The 26,283-nt window shown below is 28.0% G+C and overlaps 1 protein-coding gene across 1 annotated transcript in view; it reads right to left on the bottom strand.

Moving 5' to 3' along the window:
• The window catches only part of LOC135137971 (glucose dehydrogenase [FAD, quinone]), a 28,671-nt gene extending 3,647 nt beyond the window's left edge, over window positions 1-25,024 (bottom strand). Inside the window, exon 1 of the mRNA XM_064067773.1 lies at window positions 24,908-25,024. The gene's annotated coding sequence lies outside the window, so the exon portion shown is untranslated. The remainder of the gene's footprint in view (window positions 1-24,907) is intronic.
• Between the last annotated feature and the right edge of the window lie 1,259 nt (window positions 25,025-26,283).

Here is a 26,283-nt window from a genome sequence, read left to right as displayed (position 1 = left end):
TTTATATTTTCTTGTCTTTGAATTTTAATTTTTTCTGTTTTTCGTTTCTTCAAATTTCAATTTGCAATTTTTCAATTTTTATTTTTTTGTTTCTTCAATTTCTAGATTTTGTAATTTTTCGATTTAAAATTTCTCGAGTTTTCAATGTTTGATGTTTCAATTTTTCGTTTTTTTTTTGTTTTTTTACGATATGCAAATCTTCGAGTTTACATTTTTTAAATTTTCTGGTTTTCGATTTTTCAACTTTTGGATGTTTCAATTTTGCAATTTTGATTTTTCCTAGTTTTTAAGTTTCCAGTTTTTCGATTATTTAATTTTTCGTGCCTTCAATTTTTGATTTGCAATTTTCGGTTTTAAATTTTTCGTTTTTCCAATTTTAGACTTTTTAGTTTCCGATTTTCCAGTTTTACGTTTCCTCAGTTTTTGTTTCGAAATTTTTCTGATTTTCATTTTAAATATAATAATAAACTATAATTTTTAAAAATTTTCACTTTTTCATTTATTTCATTTTTAATTTTTCAATTTCTCCATATTAAATTTTTCAGTTTTTCGTTTTTCAACTTTCCATACAATTATGACGATTCCATAATTTTTCGATTTTACAATTTTTGAGTTCTTCAATTTTCCAACTTTAGAATTGTTCAATTTTTAGAATTTACGATTTTTCGACTTTTCAATTTTTAATTTTCCAGTTTTTCGTTCGGTTTTTCATTTTCTTTAATTTTTTAATGATTCAATTTTTCAATGTTTGGATTTTATATTTTTTGTCTTCAAATTTTGATTTTTTGGGTTTTTTGTTTCTTAAAATTTAGATTTGCAATTTTTCAATTCTTATTTTTTTTTGTTGCTTTAATTTTACGACATGCAACTCTTCGACTTTTCATTTATAAATCTTTCTATTTTTCGATGTTTTAACTTTTAGACGTTTCAATTTTTAAATTTTGCATTTTTTCGATTTGCAGTTTTTCAGTTTTTCCTTTTTTTTGTTTTTTCAAATTTGCAATAAGCAACACTTCGAGTTTTCATTCTTAAATTTTTCAGTTCTTCGATTTTCTAACTTTTGGTTATTTAAATTTTTAGATTTTGCAATTTTGGATTTGAACTGGTTTTAAATTTTTCGGGTTTTCGATTTAATTTTTCGTTTTCAACTTTTAGATTTTTTAATTTTTCGTTTTTCCAAGTTTGGATTTTTCAGTTTTTCGTTTCTATAATTTTTGCTTCGAAATTTTTATAATTTTCGTTTTAAATATGTAGTAGAAAAATTATAATTTTCAATAAAATTTTTCATTCTTTCATTTAATCGATTTTTCAATTTCCTATTTTTAATTTTTCAATTTTTCGATATTAAATTTTTCATTTTTTCGTTTTTCGCCTTTATAATAATTATGACGATTCCATAATTTTTCCATTTAACAAATTTTCAGTTCTTCAGTTTTCAAAGTTTAAAATTTAGAGTTTTTCGAGTTTTCAATTTTTAATTTTTTAATGTTTCGATTTTATATTTTCGTGTCTTTGAATTTTAATTTTTTCCGTTTTTCGTTTCTTCAAATTTGAATTTGCAATTTTTCAATTTTTTTTTTGTTTCTTCAATTTCTAGATTTTGTAATTTTTCGATTTAGAATTTCTCGAGTATTAAATTTTTGATGTATCAATTTTTCAATTCTTTTTGTTTTTTTATGATGTGCAAATCTTCGAGTTTTCATTTTTAAAATTTTCTGGTTTTCAATTTTCCAACTTTTGGATATTTCAATTTTTAGATAGTTTTTCATTTTCTTTATTTTTTCATTTTCCGATTTTTCAATGTTCTAATTTTATAATTTTCCTTTATTCTACGTGACTTTTTTAAAATTTTGGATTTTACAATTTCTCGAGTTAAAATTTTTGTGTTTTCAATTTTTCGACTTTTCAACTTTGAGATCAATTTTTGCTTCGAAATTTTTCTATTTCTCATTCCAAATATGTAATAATAAAATTATAAATTGTAAAAATGTTTGCTTTTTCATTTGACGATTTTTAAATTTCTTCAATTAAGGGTTTTAAAACTTTTTCATTCATTCGATTTTCCAATTTTCGATTTTTAATTAATCGATTTTACAATTTTTGTGTTTTCCAATTTTCGATTCGATTCGTTTTTTCTTCTTTCCATTTTTTCGATTCATGAATTTTTTCGATTTTTAGTTTTTCAATGTTTCAATTTTTCGTTTTTCTAGTTTTTCGATGTTTCAATTTTTTCTAATTGTGTAGTTTAAGGATTTCTAATTTTTAAATTTTTGAAAATGGAAAATTTGCAAAATTGTACAACTGAAAAATCAAAAATGAAAAAAACGGAAAAGCATAAAATGAAAACTTTGAAATATCTAAAAATTGGAAATCAAGAACTTCAAAAATTGCAGAAATGAAAAGTCAGAAAATCGAAAGACACATTTTTCCGATTTTTCGATTTTTCAAAAGTTACGATTTTATAATTTTTTGTTTTTTCAGTTTCGACTTTTTGAAAAATTGCAGAAATGAAAAGTCAAACAATCGAAGGACACATTGAATAAGTAAATGAAATGAAAAAACGAAAAATTGTGATGTAAAATCGAGAAAATGAAAATGAAAAATCGGAAAAATGGAAAATAAAAATCAAACATTTGAAAAGTTCAAAATTGAGAAAATGAAAAATCAAAAAATGAAAAATTGTAAAATCGAAAAATTGTCGATTGGAAAATTGAAGGAATGACAAACTGAAAAATTTGGAAGTCGAGAAATTGAAAAATTGAAAAAGTTGAGGTTGAAAAAACGAAAAATTATGAAACCAAGACATTGAAAATTGGAAAAATTGGAAAATGAAAGAAAATTAAAAAACTAAAAAATTCAGATTTTTCGAAAAATTACAAGGTGTAGTGTTAAGGGAAAATCAAAAATTGAAAAATCTGATACCTTCATGTAAAATAAACTGAAAAATCAAAAATTTGAACCATTGAAATTAAAATTTAGAACAATCAATACGATAATTGTAAACTCGAAAAATTATTATTCTTTAAAATAAAAAATTTCAAAATTATTAATTTTCATTTAAATACTTAAATAAAAATAAATTCGTACAATTGGTTATTGAAAATTATAAAAATTTTTCAGTTTTTCGTTTCCTCAATTTTTGCTTCGAAATTTTTTTGATTTTCAATTTAAATATGTAATAACAAAAATTTTGTTTTTATTTATCAATTATTGGATTTAAAACTTCTTCATTTATTCGATTTTTCATTTTTCGATTTTACAATTTTTGAGTTTTCCAATTTTTCGATTCGATTCGTTTTTTCTTCTTAAATTTTTTCGATTTTTAAATCAGTCGATGTTTAGTTTTACAATGTTTCAGTTTTTCATTTTTCTCAGTTTTTCGATTTTTAATTTTTTTCTATTTGTTTAGTTTAACGATTTTTAACTTTTCGATTTTCGAAAATGGAAAAATTGCAAAATTGTACATTTGAAAAATCAAAAATTAAAAAACGATAAAGCATAAAAGGAAAACTTTGAAATATCTAAAAATTTGAAATGAAGAACTTGAAAAATTGAAGAAAAGCAATATCAAAAAAATAGTAAGAAACATTAAAAAAGTAAAAGAAATGAAACCCAAAATTGTGACATAAAATCGAGAAAATGAAAATGAGAAAATTGGCAAAATGGAAAATGACAGTCAAAAACTTGAAAAATTAAAAAATGAGACAAAAGATCAAAAAATGAAAAATTGTAAAATCTAACAATTGTAGAACCGACAAATTGAAAAATTGAAAAAAATAAAAGTTGAAAAAACGAAAAATTATGAAACCGATACATTAACAACTTGGAAAACGAAAGAAAAGGAGAAAACAAAAAAATCCAAATTTTTCTAAAAATTATAAGATTTGATTTTGTGATTTTTTTTTTTTAAATAACGCTTTTAAGTTAAAAAAAGATATACATGGAAATAATTGTGAAATAATTAAACTGAAAAATCAAAAACTTGAAAAATCTAAATTGAAATTTTGAACAATTAAGATAATAATCGTAAAATCGAAAAATTATGAAACTTTAAAAATGAAATATAAAATTACTTAATTTAAATTCGAACAATTGATTAATGAAAAATCGGAAAATTGCAAAAATCTGGTAATCGAAAAATCAGAAACTGGATCAAAACATTGCAAAATTACAAAACTGAAAAATCGTATAATTTTCAAATTGAAAAATTCAAAAGTCAGATAAAAATCCAAAAATTGCAAAATTTTGAAATTGAAAAATCAAAAACTAGAAAAATTGGAAACCAATCAATGAAATTTGGATTTTGAAAAAAATTTAAAAATTAGAAAAAAGTGAATGTAAAGAAGCATGCTGCGCGTATGTTTGAAATGAGTTTTTCCTTTACAAAATTTTGTGATGACGTCATCCCTCAACTTTTTAGAGGGGGTAAACAGATACATAATAAGTTGTTAAAGCAATTTTTGAAGAATCTTTCAAAGTGATAAAAGATCTATCATTAAATATCGAAGTGTTAAAGAACAATAAGAAGTTAGGAACAAAATAGTGGAACCTAAAATCCATCACAATCGGAGAATGGTACTTGCGAAGTCCCCGACTCCATCCTGTGCAAGTCCGTGCTACCAAGTAAAGTCACGGTCAGAACTAATGCCACCAATTATTCAATAGCACCGTCGTCTCATTAACCAATTAATCTGCGTTGTCGCACACTTCTGGAGCTATTAAATTATTATTTAACTATTACATGAAGGCGAAAGTAAAAAATGCAGGTGCGTTGTAGCGACCCCGATTTAAATCCTGGCCTCCATATAAAAAATCGTGCTTTCTGTACCGGAAAAAATTAATTATCGACGTATTGGGATTCACGAAATCGTGATCGTGCGGTGAAATTCCTTGACGTAACGCTTGAACTCTTGACATCTCCAAAGTTCGGGCCGTTGTTCACGGTCTGCTTGGTCCTTTGTCTTCGACGTAAACAGTTCCGGTGCTAAAATTCTTCCAAATTAAGTTGTTATCGTATTATTGTCATCGATGCTTTCACTTAGAAAATTTTAAATTCGCAGTTTACGCAACGCGAGATAACGATCGCTAATTGTGTGCTGTATGGCCGGAGATGAGTGGGTAGGGGTGGGGGAGCACGTGCGGCATGGCGACTGGAGGGGAGGCAGTCTACGGTTTTTCTAGGTTAAATTGTAGATTGCGATAATTACCGGTTTTGCTGGATGGGGGAAAATGAGCAACAAAACGTGATTGTTTATTGCAAGGTGGTTATTTTTATATCGATGCGTAATTGATTAAAAATGACTTTATTTCGAAAACGAAAATATTACGACGAAAAATGTAACGCCAACTTCGTAACGCTGTTTAACGGTACGCAGTTCAGGAACTTTCTCGAAGTTACAAAATTAATTACTGTTTATGTGTACGCTCACGGAGCGAATAATTTGGATAAATTTTATCTACCTTGACAAAAAATGTAAATTTGGGCTACAGAACCGGATTAGTTAATCATTTTGGAAAAAAAGACGAAGCGACTGGTAGAATGGATGCATCTAGAGTTACAAGATCGAAATACACAAATTTTGTGACGTCATGGCCAAAAATGAGGTCGCTTTCGACACAGTTAGTACCCCTTCGGGTTCGAAACAAAAATCACAACAAAACGATTTGTAAACTCGTCGCATCCTTTTACGATAATTAAAAAATACTTTTCTTGTTATGGATGTTCGAAGAATAGCAACACCTTGGAAGTGACATCATTGTGGCGTGAGAAAAATGCTGATTTTATGCGTTTTATAATCACATTTGCTAAGTTTATGAAAAGTTCGAATATATTAGGGTCGAGGTTTTCAAATCTAGAAATGGTGAAAGCTTGATTTTTTTAAAGATAAAAAAAGTACTAAAAATTTGTTTCGGATTTAGGTTCAGTAGCACGTGCCACTGAAAAGCCCCCGGCATGAGTGATTATGTGCTAAGGTTAATATAATTCTTAAGGTTTTCTTTTGTAGTAAGTATGAATATCCTATTAATATTGTAGTTTGACCACAAAGCACGAGGACATATTTTATTAAAGTTTCGAAATTTGAGAAATACACGCACTGATTTGAGTATCTCGAGAGGTAGTTGGTTTAACACACAGGGTGATTACTAAATCGGTGAATTTTTTCTTGTTGTTGCTAAGTCACACAGAAAGCTAATTAACATCTTTGAATGCGATGACCCCAGAAGCGTGATTAGCGTGCTGGTATGTATTTTAACAGTGTGTGATCAAGATCTTGTAAACCAATTAATTTCATGCTTTTTGCATTTAAGTTAACATTCTCTCTAATTATCATTTCATTGAATATCGAAATAAGGAGGCTGATCTTCGTTGGATGTTAATTACACTCCTCTGCACAAGAATTAAAATTTATGGAGCTGAAAGAATCCGAAATTTCGTTATCTAAAGCTCTTTTTATCGGAAACATTTTATTTTTCAAAAAGTTGTCTAAAAGTACACAAAAAAGAGTGGAATAAAGCGTAGGTTTTGACGTGATTTTCAAAATTTCCAAAAATTTCGATATTCCAAAAACGAATTCTGGAAAAACTGTTGGAGTTATGGAAAAAACGGGACCGGAAGTGAGTTCCAGAGTTCGAAATCTGTCAGAAAATGTATTTAGTTAAGTTTCGAAAATGGTCAAAAATGGGCCGGAATTTGGAGAAGGGGGAGTATTGGAAAAATTTTACTTTTAAAAAAGTTGTCTAAATATTCTCAAAAAATTCAAAGATGTAGATCTCGACGTGCTGTTTTCACAAATATAGCATGTATATATTTATCGCGCAATATTTACAAAATGTTCGGTTTTAAAGTCAAATTTTTACAAAAATTCCAAAAATTTCGTTATTTCAACGGCCGTTTCTGGAAAAATTGTTGTAGTTGTCAAAGGAACAATACCGAAAGTGAGTTCCAGAGCTCGAAATCTACCAGAAAATGTGTTTAGTTAAGTTTCGAAAATGGTCAAAAATGGGCCGAAATTTGAAGTAGGTATTGGGAAATTTTCACTTTTAAAAAAGTTATCTAAATATTCTCAAAAAATTCAGGAATGTAGATCTCGACGTGCTGATTCCAAAAATATAGCTTGTTTATTTTTATCGCGCAATATTTACAAAATGTTCGGTTTTAAAGTCAAATTTTTCCAAAAATTCCAAAGATTTCGTTATTTCAACTGCCGTTTCTGGAAAAATTGTTGTTGTTATCAAAGAAACGATACCGGAAATGAGTTCCAGAGCTCAAAAACTACCAGAAAATGTGTTTGGTTAAGTTTCGAAAATGGTCAAAAATGGGCCCAAATTTGGAGAAGGGCGGAGTATTAGAAAAAATTCACTTTTAAAAAAGTTTTCTAAATATTCTCAAAAAATTCAGAGATGTAGATCTCGACGTACTGATTATACAAATATAGCGTCTATGTGTTTATCGCGCAAAATTTACAACATATTCGGTTTTGAATTAAAATTTTTCCAAAAATTCCTAAAATTTCGTTATTTCAACCGCCGTTTTTGGAAAAATTGTTGTAGTTATCGTTCATCGCCCAACATTTATTTTCAAAATGTTCGGTTATAAAATCAAATTTTTCAAAAATTCCGAGGTTTGAATGATGGATTCTGGAAAAACTTTTGAAGTTATCAAAAAAAACGATTTCGAAAACGGTCAAAAATATGTATATTGGAAAAACTTCAGTTTAGAAAAAGTTGTCTAAAAATCCACAAAATATTCAGGGATATAGATCTTGATGTGCTTATTCCAAAAATATAGCGTGTTTATTGTCACAGGGCAACATTTTTGAAATAATCAGTTTTAAACTCAAATTTTTAAAAACATTCCAAAATTGCGTTAATTCAGTGTCGGATTCTGGAAAAACCCTTGGAGCTATCGCAGAAGTGAGGCCAGAAATCAGAGCTGGAAATCTACAAAAAATGTATTTAGTTACATTTCGAAAAGGGTCGAAAATGGACTGAAATTTGAAGAAGAGCAGAATATTGAAAAATTGTCACTCCTAAAAAATCTACAAAAAAAACTAGAATATAGATCTCGACGTGCTGATCACAAAAATATAGCGTGCTTATGCGATATTTCAATTTCATAATTTTGCAATTTTTAATTTTTCAATTTTTTTATTATACGACTTTTCAGTTTGTAATTTTGCAAATTTTTAATTTGTCAGTTGTATATTTTAGAATAGTTCAATATCCCAATTGTCCAGCTTTTAATGAATCACTTTTCACATCTCCGTTTTTCAATTTTTCGATTTTTGAATTCTTCGATTTTTCAATTTTCGATTGTTTATTTTTCAATTTAATAATTTTTCGTTTTTACTATTTAATAAATTTTCGAGTTTACAGTTATTCGATCTTCCAAATTTGTAATTTTGCAGATTTTCAAATTTTTGAATTTCAATTGTTGAAAATTTCGCAATTTTTCGATTTTAAAATTTTTCAATTATACTGTTTAATAAATTTTCGAGTATACAGTTATTTGACTTTCCAATTTTGTAATTTTGTTTTTTTTAACAATTTTTTGATTTTTAAGTTTTTGATATTTCAGTTTTCTTCAATGTTTCGATTTTACACTTCTTCAGTTTATTAATTATCAAATTTATAATTCTCTGTTTTTTAAATTTTTCATGTTTCCAATTACATATTAAATTTTTGATTTTTCGCTTATTCGAATTTTATTGTTTCGATTTTCTAATTTTTTGTTTCTCAATATTTCAAAATTTCTTAATTCTTTAATGTCATAATTTTGCTTTTTTATTTTTATAATTTTTCGATTTCTCAATTGTTCAGTTTTTCAATAATCAGATTTTTCAGTTTCTCGATTTTTCTATTTTTGGTTTTGGAAACCTTCAATTTCATTTAATAGTGTTGCAACTTTTCTTTTTTTCGGTTTGATAAATTTTCGATTTTAAAATTATCCAATTTTTCATTTTTGTAATTTTTAAAATTTTCAATTTTTTTATTTTTAATTCTTCAAAATTTCAATTCTAATTTTTCAGGTTTATGATTTTTCAGTTTAATTATTTTCAATTTTTCGTTTTTAAAGGTATCCGATATCTCAATCTTGGAATTTTGAATAATCCAAATTTAATTGTTTCTATTTTTTAATTTCTTGATTGTTAATATTTCAAAATTTCCATTTCCAATTTTTCCAGTTTTTGATTTTTTAATTTATCTAATAATTTTATAATTTTTCAATTTTGTAATTTTTCCATTTCATAATAATTGTCTGATTTTTCAATTTATCAGTTGGAAAATTGTACGATTTTTCAGTTTTATATTTTTTTATAATTTTCCGATTTCTCAATTGTTCGGTTTTTCAATTTTTAATTTTTCAAATACTAGATTTTTTATTTTTTCCGATTTTTCGATTCTCTGATTTTTGAATTTAATAATTTTGCAATTTTTCATGTTTACAGTTTAATAATGTTTCAATTTAACTATTATCCAGGTTTTCAATTTTTTGAATTTCAATTGTTCAAAATTTCAATTTTAATTTTTCAAGTTTTTGATTTTCCAGTTTCAAAATTTCGCAATTTTTCGCTTTTTAAATTTTTTACTTTTTTTATTTTAAAATAATCAGATTTTTCATTGTCCTGACTTTCAAATTGTTTGATTCTTTAATTTTTCAAAATTTCGATTTTCAATTTTTCAATTTTATAGTTTTGCAATTATCGATTTTTTTATTTTCATCTGGTACGACGGTTGGAGTTATCGAAGAAGCAAGGCCGAAATGGTTCCCAAAATAGTCAAAAATGGGTCGAAATTTGAAGAATGGAAAAATTTGACTTTTGAAAAAGTTGTTTAAAAATCCACAAAAAATTCTGGGATATAGATCTCGACATGCTGATTTCAAAAATGTAGAGTGTTTATGGCCATGGAGCAATATTTTAGAAATATTCGACTTTAAAGTCAAATTTTTTAGAAATTTCAAAAAATGCGATAATTCAGTGGTGGATTCTGGAGAAAGCGTCAGAGTTATCGAAGAAACGAGACCACAAGTGACTTCTAGAGCTCAAAATCTACAGAAAGATAATTTTGGTTAAATTTTGAAAATGGTTGAAAATGGGTCGAAATTTGAAGTCGAAAAAATTTGACTTTTGACAAAGTTGTCTCAAAATTCACAAAAAAATTTAGGCTATAGATCTTGATGTACTGATTTCAAAAATATTACAAGTCTATGATCACGGACCTACATTTTCAGAATATTCAGTTTTAAAGTAAGATTTTTAAAAAATTCCAAAAATTGCGATTATTCAATGGCAGATTCTGGAGAAACCGTTGGTATTATCGAAAAAATAAGGCTGGAATTGATAGAGCTTGAGATTAACAAGATTTGGTTAAATTTTGAAATTGATCGAAAATGGGTCGAAATTTGAATGGAAAAATTTCATTTTTGAAAAAGTTGCCTAAAAATGCTCAAAAAATTCTGGCAAATAGATCCTGACATGCTTATCTAAAAAATATGGAGTATTTATGGTGGCGATGGCGGAGCAACTATTTCGGAATATGCAGTTCTAAACCCAAATTTTCTAAAAATTCCAAAAATTTGGATAATTCAATGACCGATTCTGGATAAACCGTTGGAATTTTCGATTTTATAATTCGTCGTGTTTTCAGTTGTTTAGTTTTTTATTTTTCAAATATCCAAATTTCATTGTTCTGACTTTCCAATTTTTTGATATTTTATTTTTTCAAAATTTCGATTTTCAATTTTTCAATTTCATAGTTTTGCAATTTTCGATTTTTTATTTTGTTCTGGTACGACGGTTAGAGTTATCGAAGAATCGAGGCCGGAAGTGATTTCCAAAATGTCAAAATTGGGTCGAAATTTGAAGAATGGAAAAAATTCACTATTAAAAAAGTTGTCTAAAAATCCAACAAAAATTCTGGGATTTAGGATCTCGACGTACTGATTTAAAAAATGTACTCCTACCTTGTTTATTGTCACGGAGCAACATTTTCAAAATATTCGGTTTTAAAGTAAAATTTTTTAGAAATTCTAAAAATTGTTATTATTTAATGGCCGATTCTGGAAAAACCGTTGGTATTAATGAAAAAATAAGGCTGGAAGTGATTTCCAAAATGGTCAAAAATGGGTGGAAATTTGAAGAATGGAAAAATCTGTCTATTGAAAAAGTTGTTTAAAAATTCACAAAAAAATTAAGGTTACAGATCTCGATGTGCTGATTTCAAAAATATAACATTAAACATGATTACGGAGCTACATTTTCGGAATATTCACTTTTAAAATAAAATTTTTTAAAAATTCCAAAAATTGCGATAATTTAATGGCCTATTCTGGAGAAACCGTCGGAATTATCGAATAAACGAGGCCGGAAGCTCGAAATCTATGAGAAAAGATTTTTGGTTTGGTTAAGTTTTGAAAATGGTGGAAAATGGGGCGAAATTTGGGGAAACAGGGTATTCGAAAAATTTCTCTAGTGAAAAAGTTGACTAAAAATCCACAAAAAATTCTGGGATATAGATCTCGACGTGGTGATTTCAAAAATATAATGTTTATGGTCACAGAGCAACATTCTCGTAATATTCAGTTTTTAAAATCGAATTTTTTAAAAATTCCAAATATTCAGGAAAAAACGTCGTAGTTATGGAAGAAATAAGGTCGGAAGTGCCTCCTAGGTCTCGAAATTTACATAAAAATATATTTGCTTAAATTTCCAAAAAGTTGGCCGAAAAGGTAGAAATTTGAAAAAGTTGAGTAAAAATTCAAAAAAAAACTTTGGTTATAGATCTCGATGTGCTGATTTAAAAATTTGCCATAATCCACCATGGCGCTAGTATTTGGTAAGATAAGACTGATTTTGGCAGATGACGTACGCCACAAGAAAACAGAGGGTGGGTGGGCGGGGCTAGTATTTCCACCGATTCTGGAAAAACCGGTAAACTCATCGAAGAAACGACAATGAGACAATAGTGAGTTCAGATTCTGAATGTCCAAATCTTTCATGAGGAATTTTTTTCCTGATTTGAAAAAATCCAGATTTTTCTAGAAACTGAACTTACTTATATTTTGTTTTGGTTTATTTGAAGATATATCCTTAAAAGAACCCTAGACTTAGAATCTGACTATTATTTACATAGGATAGAAAGCATTTTCCTGAGATGGTTTAGCCCCTGAATAGTTTTTCTTTATTCTTATACCTTTTGTTAATTTATCTTGTTACATTTTTATGTGTTTTCTTTAATTCTGTCGTATGACTGTGTCGCATTTTTTCCTTGTTGCTCATATATTTTTCCTTTCTTCAATCTCAATGAGAACTTTATCTCTCGCAGCTGTCCCTGACTTTTATCTCGTTCTGAACTTTAAAGGTTTCATAATTTTCGCTCAACTTTTTCTTTTTGTATTTTCTTCGCTTAATGTTTTATTTTCCTGTACAGGAATCTATTACACTGGGGGGGGAAAAACCCAAATTCAAAATTAAAAACAACTGTTTAAATGGGTGCAACCATGTCGTCATAACGCTACGACAACAAACCCAGTACCATTAATTTTTTCCCACAAACCCCATAATTAAAAAATCGTGCACGACTTATCCAACAGTTATCCAAATTTGCCGAAATTTGGAGAAGTGGGGAGTATTGGAAAAATTTCACTTTTAAAAAAGTCAAATTTTTCCAAAAATTCCAAAGATTACGTGATTTCAACTGCCGTTTCTGGAAAAATTGTTGTAGTTATCAAAGAAACGATACCGGAAATGAGTTTCAGAGCTCGAAATCTGGCAGAAAATGTATTTAGTTAAGTTTCGAAAATGCTAAAAAATGGGCCGAAATTTGGAGAAGGGGGGAGTATTGGAAAAAATTCACTTTTAAAAATGTTTGTCTAAATATTCTCAAAAAATTGAGGAATGTAGGATCTTGACGTACTGATTTTAAAAATATAGCATGTATATATTTATCGTCAAATATTACCAAAATGTTCGGTTTTAAAGGCAAATTTTTCCAAAAATTCCAAAGATTTCGTGATTTCAACTGCCGTTTCTGGAAAAATTGTTGTACCTAGTTATGAAAGAAACGATACCGGAAATAAGTTCCAGGGCTCAAAAACTACCAGAAAATGGATTTCGTTAAGTTTCGAAAATGGCCAAAAATGGGCCGAAATTTGGAGAATACAAATATAGCGTGTTTGTGTTTATCGCGCAATATTTACAAAACATTCGGTTTTGAAAAGTTGTCTAAAAATCCACAAAATATTCTGGGTTATAGATTGACGTGCTTATTCTAAAAATATAGGGTATTCATGGTCACGGAGCAAGATTTTCGAAATATTGCGTTTTAAGCTTTTTTTTTTAAATTCCAAAATTGCGTTAATTCAGTGTCGTATTCTGGAAAAACCTTTGGATCTATCGAAGAAGTGAGGCCACAAATGACTTTTAGAGCTGAAAATCTACCAAAAATGTATTTAGTTAGATTTCGAAAATGGGTTGAAATTTGAACGACAGAATATTCGAAAATTTTCACTTTTAAAAAATGCACAAAAAAATCTAAAATGTAGATCTTGGGGCGCTGATCTCAAAAATATAATGTGCTTGTGCGATATTTCAATATCATAATTTTGCAGGTTTTATAGGTATTTTGCATCTGTAAAATTTTTTAATTTTAAAATTATACGATTTTTCAGTTTGTAATTTTGCAAATTTTTAATTTGTCAGTTTTATATTTTAGAATTGTTCAGTATGCCAATTGTCCAGTTTTCAATGAATCACTTTTCAATTTTCGTTTTTTTATTTATCAGATTTTCCACATTCTCCTTTTTCAATTTTTCGATTATTGAATCTTTCGATTTTTGAATTTTCGTTTATTTTTTTTAGATTTTCCATTTTGCAGTTTAATAATTTTAAGCTTTTACTATTTAATAAATTTTCGAGTTTACAGCGATTCGATTTTTCAATTTTGTAATTTTGCAGATTTTCAAATTTTTGAATTTCAATTGTTCAAAGTTTCTGTTTTAATTTTTCAAGTTTTTGATTTTTCAGTTTCAAAATTTCGCAATTTTTCGATTTTTAAATTTTTCTATTTTAGTGTTTAATAAATTTTCGAGTATACAGTTATTTGACTTTCCAATTTTGTAATTTTGCTTTTTTACAATTTTTTCATTTTTAATGTTCAAAATTTTAATTTTAAGTTTTCAAGTTTTTGATATTTCAGTTTTTCTCAATGTTTCGAGTTTACATTTCTTCAGTTTATTAATTATCAATTTCATAATTCTTTGTTTTTTAAATTTATCATGTTTCCAATTACATATTAAATTTTTGATTTTTCGGTTATTAGAATTTTACTGTTTCGATTTTCCAATTTTTTGATTGTCGATATTTCAAAATTCCGATTTTCCGAGATTACTACATTTAATTTTCAGTTTCTCGATTTTTCAATTTTTGGTTTTGAAAACCTTCAATTTTACAATTTTTCGAATTTTCCATTTAACAGTGTTGCAATTTTTTATTTTTTCGGTTTCATAAATATTCGATTTTAAAATTATCCAATTTTTTAATTTTGTAATTTTTCAAATTTTCAATTTTTTTATTTTTAATTCTTCAAAATTTCAATTCTAATTTTTCAGGTTTATAATTTTTCAGTTTAATTATTTTCCAATTCTCCGATTTCTCACTCTTTGAATTTTGAATAATCCGAATTTAATTGTTTCTATTTTTTAATTTCTTGATTGCTAATATTACAAAATTTCGGGCGAAATTTGAAGAAAGAAAAAAATTTGACTTTTGAAAAAGTTGTCTAAAAATTCACAAAATAATTTAGGCTATAGATCTCGATGTGCTGATTTCAAAAATAAAACATGCTATGATCATGGAGCTACATTTGCGGAATATTCAGTTTTAAAGTCAAAGTTTTTTAAAATTCCAAAAATTGCGATTATTGGAAAAAATTAATTTTTGAAAAAGTTGTTTAAAAATGCACAAAAAACTCTGGAAAATAGATCTCGTCCTGCTTATTTAAAAAATACAGCGTATTTTTGGTGACGGAGCAACAATTTCGAAATATTCAATTTTAAAAATCAAATTTTCTAAAAATCCCAAAAATTGGGATAATTTAATGGCCGATTCTGGAAAAACCGTTGGAATTTTTGATTTTATAATTCTTCGTTTTTTTTAAATTTATCGTTTTTTCAGTTGTTCAATTTTTCCATTTTTCAAATATCCGAATTTCATTGTTCTAACTTTTCAATTTTTTGATACTTTATTTTTTCAAAATTTCGATTTTCAATTTTTCAATTTCATAGTTTTGCAATTTTCGATTTTTTTATTTTGTTCTGGTACGACGGTTGGAGTTATCGAAGAATCGAGGCCGGAAGTGATTTCCAAAATGTCAAAATTGGGTCAAAATTTGAAGAATGGAAAAAATTCACTATTAAAAAAGTTGTCTAAAAATCCAATAAAAATTCTAGGATTTAGGATCTCGACGTGTTGATTTAAAAAATGTAGTACTCCTACCTTGTTTATTTTCAAAATATTCGGTTTTAAAGTAAAATTTTTTAAAAATTCTAAAAATTGCTATTATTTAATGGCCGATTCTGGAAAAACCGTTGGTATTAATGAAAAAATAAGGCTGGAAGTGATTTCCAAAATGGTCAAAAATGGGTCGAAATTTGAAGAATGGAAAAATTTGTCTTTTGAAAAAGTTGTTTAAAAATTCACAAAAAAATTAAGGTTACAAATCTCGATGTGCTGATTTCAAAAATATAACATGTTTATGATCACGGAACTACATTTTTGGAATATTCAGTTTTAAAATAAAATTTTTTAAAAATTCCAAAAACTGCGATAATTTAATGGCCTATTCTGGAGAAACCGTCGGAATTATCGAATAAACGAGGCCGAGCTCGAAATCAATGAGAAAATATTTTTGGTTTGGTTAAGTTTTGAAAATGGTGGAAAATGGGGCGAAATTTGGGGAAATAGGGTATTTGAAAAATTTCTTTTGTGAAAAAGTTGATTCAAAATTCACAAAAAATTCTGGGACATAGACCTAGATGTGGTGATTTCAAAAATATAGTCTTTATGGTCACAGAGCAATATTCTCGTAATATTCAGTTTTTCAAATCAATTTTTTTCAAAATTCCAAATATTCAGGAAAAAACGTTATAGTTATGGAAGAAATGAGGTCTTCTAGGTCTCGAAATCTGCATAAAAATATATTTGCTTAAATTTCGAAAATGGTTGAAAAGGTGGAAATTTGAGGAAGTGGAAAAATTTCATTTTTGAAAAAGTTGAGTAAAAATAAAAAAAAAAATTTAGTAATAAATCTCGATGTGGTGATTTAAAAAATTGCCATAATTCACCGTGGCACTAGTATTTGGTAAGATAAAATTGATTTTGGCAGATGACGTACGTCACAAGAAAACAGAGGGTGGGTGGGCGGGGCTAGTATTTCCACCGATTCTGGAAAAACCGGTAGGGTTATCGAAGAAACGACTATGAAACAATATATGAGTTCAGATTATGAATGTCGAAATCTTTCATTAGGAATTTTTTTCCTGATTTGAAAAAACTCAGATTTTTCTACAAATTGAACTTACTTATATTTTCTTTTGGTTTATTTGAAGATCTATCCCTAAAAGAACTCTAGATTTAGAATCTGACTATTATTTACATAGGATAGAAAGCATTTTCCTGAGATGGTTTAGCCCCTGAACAGTTTTTCTTTATTCTTATATCTTCTGTTAATTTATCTTATTACATCCTTCATGTGTTTTCTTTGATTCTGTCGTATGACTGTGTTGCATTTTTTCCTTTGTTGCTCATATATATATATATATATATATCTCAATGAGAACTTTATCTCTCGCAGCTGTCCCTGACTTTTATCTCGTTCTGAACTTTAAAGGTTTCATAATTTTCGCTCAACTTTTTCTTTTTGTATTTTCTTCACTTAATTTTTCATTTTCCTGTACAGGAATCTATTACACTGGAGGGGAAAAACCCAAATCCAAAATTAAAAACAACTGTTTACCATGTCGTCATAACGCTACGACAACAAACCCAGCACCATTAATTTTTTCCCACAAACCCCATAATTAAAAAATCGTGCACGACTTATCCAACAGTTATCCAACGACCAGCACAAATCGCAATTTCTCCATGTTCAAGCATTCCCAACGCGATCACGAGCTCAGAAGCCATCCGAACCACCCCTCCCTCGACCCTAATGGCCGCCGCAGGGGAAGCTCGTTACCACGCAACGTCCCCTCGAGCCAAACAGCGTGTCAACGCACCAATCACGCAACCGCCGAAAAACCAATCCTCGATCTCCGCTTCAGATCCGCACGACTTTCACTCCATCCGCTGCCCTAACCTCCATCCGTGTTCAAGGTCAGCGCATAGACCAGTTACGCAAAAAAAACGAATCAAGCGGGAAAGAATTACGGAACAATGGCTTTGTTTCGACGTAACAATGCCCTCGCACTTTCACTCTCGACGCAAAACGAGAACGCATCATTGTGGCGCAACGGGGTTAGGGGATGCGCGCTGACCTTGAGCGCGATTGGCTGATGGGTGATGGCCGCGCGAGGGGAGGCGGTTTTTGTCGAGGGAAAGGGTTGGGTTGGTGGGTGGTGGAGTTTGGGGTGATGGCATGCGAGTTTGTTGGTAAACTGGTCCGCTATTTCCCTATTATCGTGATTGATTACCGGTTTGTGTACTTTCACGGTGATTTTTCAAGCTATTTAGTTCTAGTTACGCAATGCTTTGATTTCGTTTTTTATCGGGTTTGCAGTAGGTCGGTAAAAATTTCAATCACGAGAGGATGAACTGTGACTGCATTATGGATGCAGAAGTTGAAGAGCCTTGAACGGTACTCACTTTCCCATGGATGGAACGGTCGTGGTACATATCGGCTTGCAAAACTGATCTAACATTTGAGGAGATGATGGGTGGATTTATGGGGTTAAGTAGGGGGAGCAGGATGTGGAAGGAATGTCGGTTGAGCATTTGTTGCTTTTTACGCTATTTGAGACACCGATGCGTAATTAGATAATGCCAAGTAATTAGAGGCTTTTATAACTTTAGCAATCATTTAAATGTTGACTCACGGGTTAGGTCTTGTGCTCATTTTGTAATCAAAAATTGTGAAATGAAACATGTTGCACTTGAACGGATTTTGTGGGATGGATGCAAAATCGACCTTTTTTTTACTGGAGCCATTAAGTGTATTCAAGACCGACAAGTTGAAGTGCAAAATAAATAGAGAAAAAAAAGTGTTAGAGTTAAAACGTAACATAATTATTGTAACATGGTTTGAGAAATACATTTGCAAACTAATAAAAAGTTAATTCTGGTGATTTTTTGCTCGCCTGATTGGGTGCTTTCAAGGCTCTAGAATTAGCTGTTCTTTCGAATTAGATCCAGCATCAATCAGCTTGGTTTGGTATGACAAAAATGCCTCTGGTGAGTGTGGAAAGAGCGGTTGAGACTGTCTGAAATTCGTCTATAAGGACAAATAATAAAATAACTGTTTACAGCGTTTACGGAAAAAACGAATTGGTGTTTTACTGTGCATTGTTTCATGAAAGTGTTTTGTGGTTTTGACACAAGAAAGATTAAACTATGTTTGTATAGTTTTATTTTTTGCAATTGGAACAAACGAATTAGTGAAAATGTTTGTTTAAAATTTAACACTAAATTCATGACCCCTAGAATACGAACACATGGGTTTCTGGGTTCCGTCTGTCTGATGTCTATCGGCGTCTGTGTCGATTTTTAATAGACAGATAATCTCCGAAACTACTGGACCGATCATTGTCAAATTTTGTATGTGTATTAGGAATATCGCGTAGATGACAAACGCTCCTCAAAATTTACAGGCGTAATTTGGACTGATAAACGCATCCTTGCAAAAATGTTCATGACCCCATCACAAAACTTTTGCAATTTTTCAATTTTATGAATTTTCAATTTATCAATTTTCTGATTTTTCTGTTTTAGACATATTTTTTACAATTTCTCGATTTCTCAATTGTGCATTTTTTAATGAATCAGTTTTTCCATTTTTGATATTCAGTTATTAGATTTCTCAAATTCTCTATTTTTCAATTCTTCGGTTTAGAAAACCTGCGATTTTATCATTTTTCGATTTGTCATTTTTCAATCAATCGATTTTTCAATTTAATAATTCTGCAAATTTTTATTTTTACAATTTAATAACTTTTCGATTTTACAATTATCCAATTTTTCTATTAGTAATTTTACAAATTTTTGATTTTTAACTGTTCAAACTTTCAATTTTAATTTTTAAACTTTCAGGTTTTTCAGTTTAATTATTTTACAATTTTTTGTTACAAAAGTATCCAATTCGAATTTCGTTGTTTCGATTTTCTAATTCTTTGATTTTTAATGTTTCTAAAATCCTCCGAGCTTTTGATTTTTTAATTTCATAATTTTGCAATTTTCAATTTTTTAATTTTTTAATTATTCTAGTTTATAATTGTCTGATTTTTTAGTTCAATTTTAAAATTATCTAAATTTTTGATTTTTTTGATTGATATTTTTACAATTTTTCGATTTCTCAATGGTCCAGTTTTCACTGATGCATCAGTTTTTCATTATTCTATTTTTCAGTTATCAATTTTTCCAAAAATTCTCGATTTCCAATTTTTAAAATTTGGAATTTTTGGGTTTTGCAATTTTTCAATTTTTTTGATTTTTAATGTTCAAAATTTCAATTCTAATTTTACAAGTTTTTGATATTTCAGTTTTTTTCAATGTTTCGATTTTACACTTCTTCAGTTTCTTAATTATCAATTTTATAATTCTTTGTTTTTTAATTTTTTTATGTTTCCGATTACATATTAAATTTTTGATTTTTCGGTTATTCGAATTTTATTGTTTCGATTTTCTAATTTTTTGTTTTTCTATATTTCAAAATTTCGATTTTGAATTTTCCGAGTTTTTGACTTTTTAATTCCATAATTTTGCCATTTTTCTTCAATTTTTCATTTTTTTTCAGTTTTATTTTTTATAATTTTTCGATTTCTCAATTGTCCAGTTTTTAACGAATCAGTTTTTCAAAATTTGATTTTTCAATTATTATCAGATGTTTCAATTTCACGATTTTTCAATTTTTCAGTTTTGGAAACCTTCGATTTTACAATTTTTCGATTTTTCCAATTATTAAAGTTGCAATTTTTCATTTTTACTGTTTCATAATTTTTCGATTTTAAAATTACCCAATTTTTCAATTTTGCAATTTTATTTTTAATTCATTTTTTATTCGATTTTTCAGTTTTTGAATTTGCAATAATAATCCGATTTTTATTGCTTCAATTTTCTAATTTTTTGATTTTCATTTTTTTCACTTTAGATTGTTAAAAACGTCAATTTTAATTTTTAAAAGTATTCGATTCTTCAATTTTTGATTTTTCAATTATCCGAATTTCATTGTTTCGATTTTCTAATTCTTTGATTTTTAATGTTTCAATTTCATAATTTCGCAATTTGTCGATTTTTCAGTTTTGTATTTTTTTTATTTTACAATTGACTGATTTTTCAATTTTTCAATTTTTTTTTAATTTTAAAATTCTACGTATATTCAGGTAGTAATTTTGCAAATTTTTGGCTTTCTTAATTGCCCAGTTTTTGATGATTCAGTTTTCCATTTTTCAATCTTTCAGTTATTAGATTTTCCAAATTCTCGATTTTTTAATTTTAAATGTACCTAATAATTTTGCAATTTTTCATTTTAATTGTTTATTGGTTTTAGAGTTTACATTTTTATTAATCAATTTCACAATTTTCAATTTTACAATTTTTCGTTTTTAAAATGTGTCGTTTTTTCAATTGTACAGTTTTAGATTTTTCAATTTATTTTTAATTTTTCTAAATTTTGATTTTCAATTTTTCAATTACAAAGTTACACGATTTTTTAGTTTTGTAATTTTGTAATTTTTTGGTTTTTCATTTTTATATTTTTAGAATTTTTCGATGTCTCAATTGACAAGTTTTTAATTAATCAGTTTTTCAAAGTTTCATTTTTCAGTTATCAGATTTTTCCATTTAATAATGTTGCAATTTTTCATTTTTTTATTTTTTGATTTTTAAATGTTCAAAATTTCAACTTTAATTTTTCAGGTTTTTGATATTTCAGTGTAATTATTTTCGAATTATTCGTTTTTAGAGGCATCCGATTTTTCAATTTTTGAGTTTTCAATAACCTGAATTTAATTGTTAGAATTTTCTAATTTTTTGATTTTCAGTATTTCAAAAGTTCGATTTTCAATTTTTGAGTTTCTGATTTTGTTAATTTCATAATTTTGCAAATTTTCAGTTTTGTAATTTTTCTATTTCAAAACTTATTTTTCAATTGGAAAACTGTACTGTTTTTCAGTTTTATATTTTTTTTATAATTTTTCGATTCCTCAATTACCCAGTTTTTAATGAATCAGTCTTCAATTTTTAATTTTTCAAATTTCAGATTTTTCAATTCCTTGATTTTGCAATTTTTCGGTTTTAAAAGCCTTCGATTTTGAAATTTTTAATTTTTACAGTTTAACAGTTTTTAGATTTTTGATTGTTCAATTTTAATTTTTCAAATTTTTTATGTTGCTGTTTAATTATTTTACAATTTTTCGTATATAAAGGTATCCGATTTTTCAATTTATCAGGATTTCATTGCTTCGATTATTTAATTGTTCGATTTTTAATTTTTCAAAATTTCGATTTCCAATTTTCCGATTTTTTTTGATTTCATAATTTTGCAATTTTTCGGTTTTTCAATTTTGTAATTTTTCTGTTTTACAGTTGTCTGATTTTTTAATTTTTAAATTTTAAAATTATACGATTTTTCAGTTAGTAATTTTGCAAATTTTTGCTTTTTCAGTATGTATTATATTTTTAGAATTTTGATTTCTCAATTGTCCAGTTTTTAATGATTCATTTTTCGATTTTTAGATTTTTCAGTTATCAGATTTTTCAAATTCTATGTTTTCAATTTTTCGGTTTTGGAATCATTTGATTTATTAAGTTTTCGATTTTTCAGTATTCAATGCAATAATTTTGCAATTTTCGATTTTTATTGTTTAATAAATTTTCGATTTTACAGTTACCCGATTTTTCAATTCTCTAATTTTACATTCTTTGATTTTTTAATTTTAGATTTTTACAACTTTTAGATGTGTCAATTATTTCGTCTTTATTAATCTATTTCTCAATTTACAATTTATTTTAGAAATATTCGTTTTTAAAATTTTTCACTTTTTCAAATATGTAGTTTGAATTTTTTAGTTTTTTGATTTTACAATAATCCCATTTTTCGATATTAAAATTATTGGATTTTTACAATTTTAAAATTATCTAATTTTTCAATTTTGTAATTGTACAAATTTTTAATTTTTTGACTTTTAATTGTTCAAAATTTCATTTTAAATTTTTCAGATTTTTAATTTTTAAGTGTAATTATTTTCTAATTTTTCGCTTCGAGAGGTCCGATTTTTCAATTTTTGAATTTTCAACAATCCGAATTTCATTGTTTCCGTTTTATATTTTTTTTACAATTTTCCGATTTCTCAACTGTACAGTTTTTAACGAATCAGGTGTTCAGTTTTTGATTTTTCAATTTTTCAATTTAATAATTTTAATAATTTAATAGATTTTACAAACACCCAGTTTTCCAATTTCGTAATTTTAAAAGTTTTCAATTTTTTGATTTTTGATTGTTCAAAATTTCAATTTTAATTTTTCAAATTTTTTATTTTGCAGTTTAATTATTTTACAAGTTTTCGTATATACATGTACAAAAGTATCAGATTTTTCAATTTTTGATATTTCAATTATCCGAATCGTTTCCATTTTCTAATTCTTTGATTTTTAATGTTTCAAACTTTCGATTTCCAATTCTCTGATTTTTTTAATTTCATAATTTTGCAATTTTTCGATTTTTCAATTTTGAATTTTTTTCATTTTACAGTTGCCTGATTTTTTCAATTTTAAAATTATACGATTTGCAGTTGTCCAGCTTTTAATAAATCAGTCCTTTGATTTATTAATTTTTCGATTTTTCGTTTTTTAAAGTAATAATTTTGCATTTTTATTGTTTAATATATTTTCGAGTTTACATTTATCCGAATAGTGAATTTTGTAATTTGTAAATTTCAGTTTTAATTCCCCAAGTTTTTCATTTTTCACTCTTTGATTTTTCGATTTTAGATTTTTAAAACTTTTGCATGTCTGAATTATTTGCCTTTTATTAATCAATTTCTCAATTTTCAGTTTTATAACTTTTTGATTTTTACATTTTTCATTTTTTCAAATATGTATATTGTTTCAATTTTCCAGTTTTTTGATTGCTAATTTTTCACAAATTCGATATTTAATTTTTAGAATTTTTTATGTTCAGTTTAATAATTTGCATTTTTTCTACATGTTGTTATTTTTCCATTTTATAATTATCTTTCAATGTTTTGATTTTAAAATCATTCGAATTTCGGTTTGATAATTTTTTGTTTCACAATTATCCAATTTTTCAATTTTGTAATTTTCCAATTTTTTATTTTTCAAAATTTCGATTTTTAATTTTTTAAAATTTTGATTTTCAATTTTTCAATTTTATAGTTTTATGATATCCGATTTTTCAATTTTTCAATTTTAAAATTACCCAATTTTTCACTTTTATTTTTTTTTTATTTTTCAGCTTTATATTTTTTTGAGTCAACTTTTAGTTATTCAATGATAAAATGTTTTCCATATAAAAATTTTTAGACGGTCGGAGACAATCACAAAAAAATATAGGGTGCTAAATCTGATTTATAGGCTGTAATTTCCTATACAAGTGCTCAGAATCAAGATTTATCATTTTTACCACTTTTTTTAATACTAAAAGTTTCAACATATAAAACCCGCTTAAACGACCACTTTTACCCAGAAACGACAAACTCGTACACGGATGTCACACTTCAAACTTTAAACTGTTTGTTGGAGGATTACACACACTCTCTAGTTTCCTGTTTTCGCTCTGTACATACGAAGAATCTTAAACTCTGCCACAATGTGTGTAAAAACAGGAAAAAACCGCTGTGTAACAAGCGCAACCTGCATGAAACAAAAATTTAATGCAAATTCCGACTTAGCCGAGTAACTTTTTTGGTCACAGACTGGAGCAATTTGTAAATCTGGAACTCAACAATGTCGTAATTACTTTTTAGGTTAGAATTCACGGAATGTTAAAAAATTATTTATTCATTTTATACGCCTTAAAATTGCAAGTAATTAATTAAATCAGAGCTAGTTATGTCTGCACAAATGCAACAGTTTTTTTCGCTTCACACTATTTATTATAATTATTGCTAAATTAGAAAAATTCCGCTAGGTTGTAAAGAGCACACGATTGCTATTGAAATCTATTTTTTATACTTCTGACATTGGAGTGTTTTAATTATTGAATAATTTCCACATGCATCTATATTAACTGCGTTTTTTAATCACGTTCGGTGAGGCGTGCTCGAAAATTATCTGGTTGCTTTGATTGCGCCAACCTTGCAAAATTTTGAAAATTCTTTTCAAACCAAATCCGCATTTTCTCACGCCTCAAAAAAAATCGTAATAATAAAAAATAAAACGTCTAACCTCAGCGCTCCATTCCGCGTTTCCAACCAAAACCGACAAATTACTTTACTCAGACTAAAAAAATAAGCGATTACTTCACCGAATGAAAAGTGAAAGCAATTTCCACAATGCGTTTTTTCGCGCCACCGCGGCATATACAGGGTGTGCGCCCTCGGCAGTCGGCTCGGGCTGTGCGATAAACCGTTAAATTTATGTGCGAAAACTTGACCTCCGTCACGGCGGACCGGTTTCGTCGATATGCAAAAATCGTCGAACGGCATTTTTAGGTTAAGCTTATGGGACTGGCATACCGTTGCGGATGGTGGGTTAATCCGTTATGATGGGTCGATGGGGCACTGCACTTTTAAAGGCGCGAGAATGGGAGAGAAGCGAACTGGTCTGCGTGTCGTGGTGGACTGCTGGGTCCGCTGAAGATGAAGAGGTATGGTAGTGGTAGTGTGGTGGGTGCTGGGTTCGAGGAGATTTAAATTTGATGGTTCCGAAAACGGGGGGTGGCTGTGGTTGTTTGAACATAAGTCGTAAGTGAGTCATCCCTGGAAAGGATTTAGCAAGTCGACACTGACAAAATGTCAAAAATGACAAAAGTAAAAGCAAAAATGTCTATTTTCAAAATTAGGTTCACGAAATGATCGACAATTAAAACTAATTTTGTTAAAAGAGAAATGTGTTTGGTCACAACAATTGATTTCTAGTTCTAATCTGGGCGTTTACTAATTAGAAGTTTACCAGTAGCTTTACCTACTGGTGAAAACTGATCATAATTTTTCTAAAAATAATGGCATTTCGACAAAAACAGAAAATTAATGTTAGATTATTAATAAATAAGACGCAAAAAATGACACAACTAAAAAAATAAGGTTAGAAAAAGTATACACTCTGTGACAGCGAGATGAAGATGACACTGACGTCCAAGATTCTCTGGCTCCGACTGTATATAGAAGGAACGGATCTAACAGTGAGATTACATATGTTCAACGAATGTAACTAAATTGGTGATTTTTTTCGTGGTAAGATCGAAAGAATACTGCAAGCAGAAGAACAAATTTTGAAACGAATCGAAGAAGAGCTCGAGATCAGCATTCACCGGCAAGGCTTACATCCATACCACGTTCAAAATGCGAATGGTTGTTAAAGCAAAGTCTAGGACACCCAAAATTTTTATGTGATTATAGTATTATGAAGATTTGAGGATTATGGTGCTCTGACGATCTGAGGACTAAGGTGTTTTGAGTGTTTGAAGAATTTGTTGTTCTGAGGATTCGAAGGTTATGCTGCTTTAAAGATCTGATGATTATGGTGTTTTGAGGATTTGAAAATTATGGTGTTTTGACAATTTGAGGATTATAGTGTTCTAAGGTTTTGAGGATTTTGGAGTTCTGAGAATTTAAGGATTTCGTAGTTCTGAGGTTTTGAGGATTTTGGTGTTCTAAGGATTTGAGGATTATAGAATTCTGACGATTTGAGGATTTCAAGTCCTGAGCATTTGAGGATTTTGGTGTTCTGAGGATTTGAGGATTTTGGAATTCTGAGAATTTGAGGATTATGGCATTATGGAGATCTGAGGACTTGAGTATTATGGCGTTCGGAGGATCTGAGGTATCTGGACTTGTGAGGATTTGAGGATTTTGCAGTCCTGAAGATTTGAGGATTTTGGAGTTCTGAGAAT

This window comes from Zophobas morio, unplaced genomic scaffold (genome assembly GCF_036711695.1).
Source record: "Zophobas morio isolate AGI-343-1 ecotype UQ-CSIRO unplaced genomic scaffold, CSIRO_AGI_Zmor_V1 ptg000030l, whole genome shotgun sequence".
In the NCBI taxonomy this organism is placed as follows: domain Eukaryota; kingdom Metazoa; phylum Arthropoda; class Insecta; order Coleoptera; family Tenebrionidae; genus Zophobas; species Zophobas morio.
This window is presented reverse-complemented; position numbering and strand designations above follow the sequence as displayed.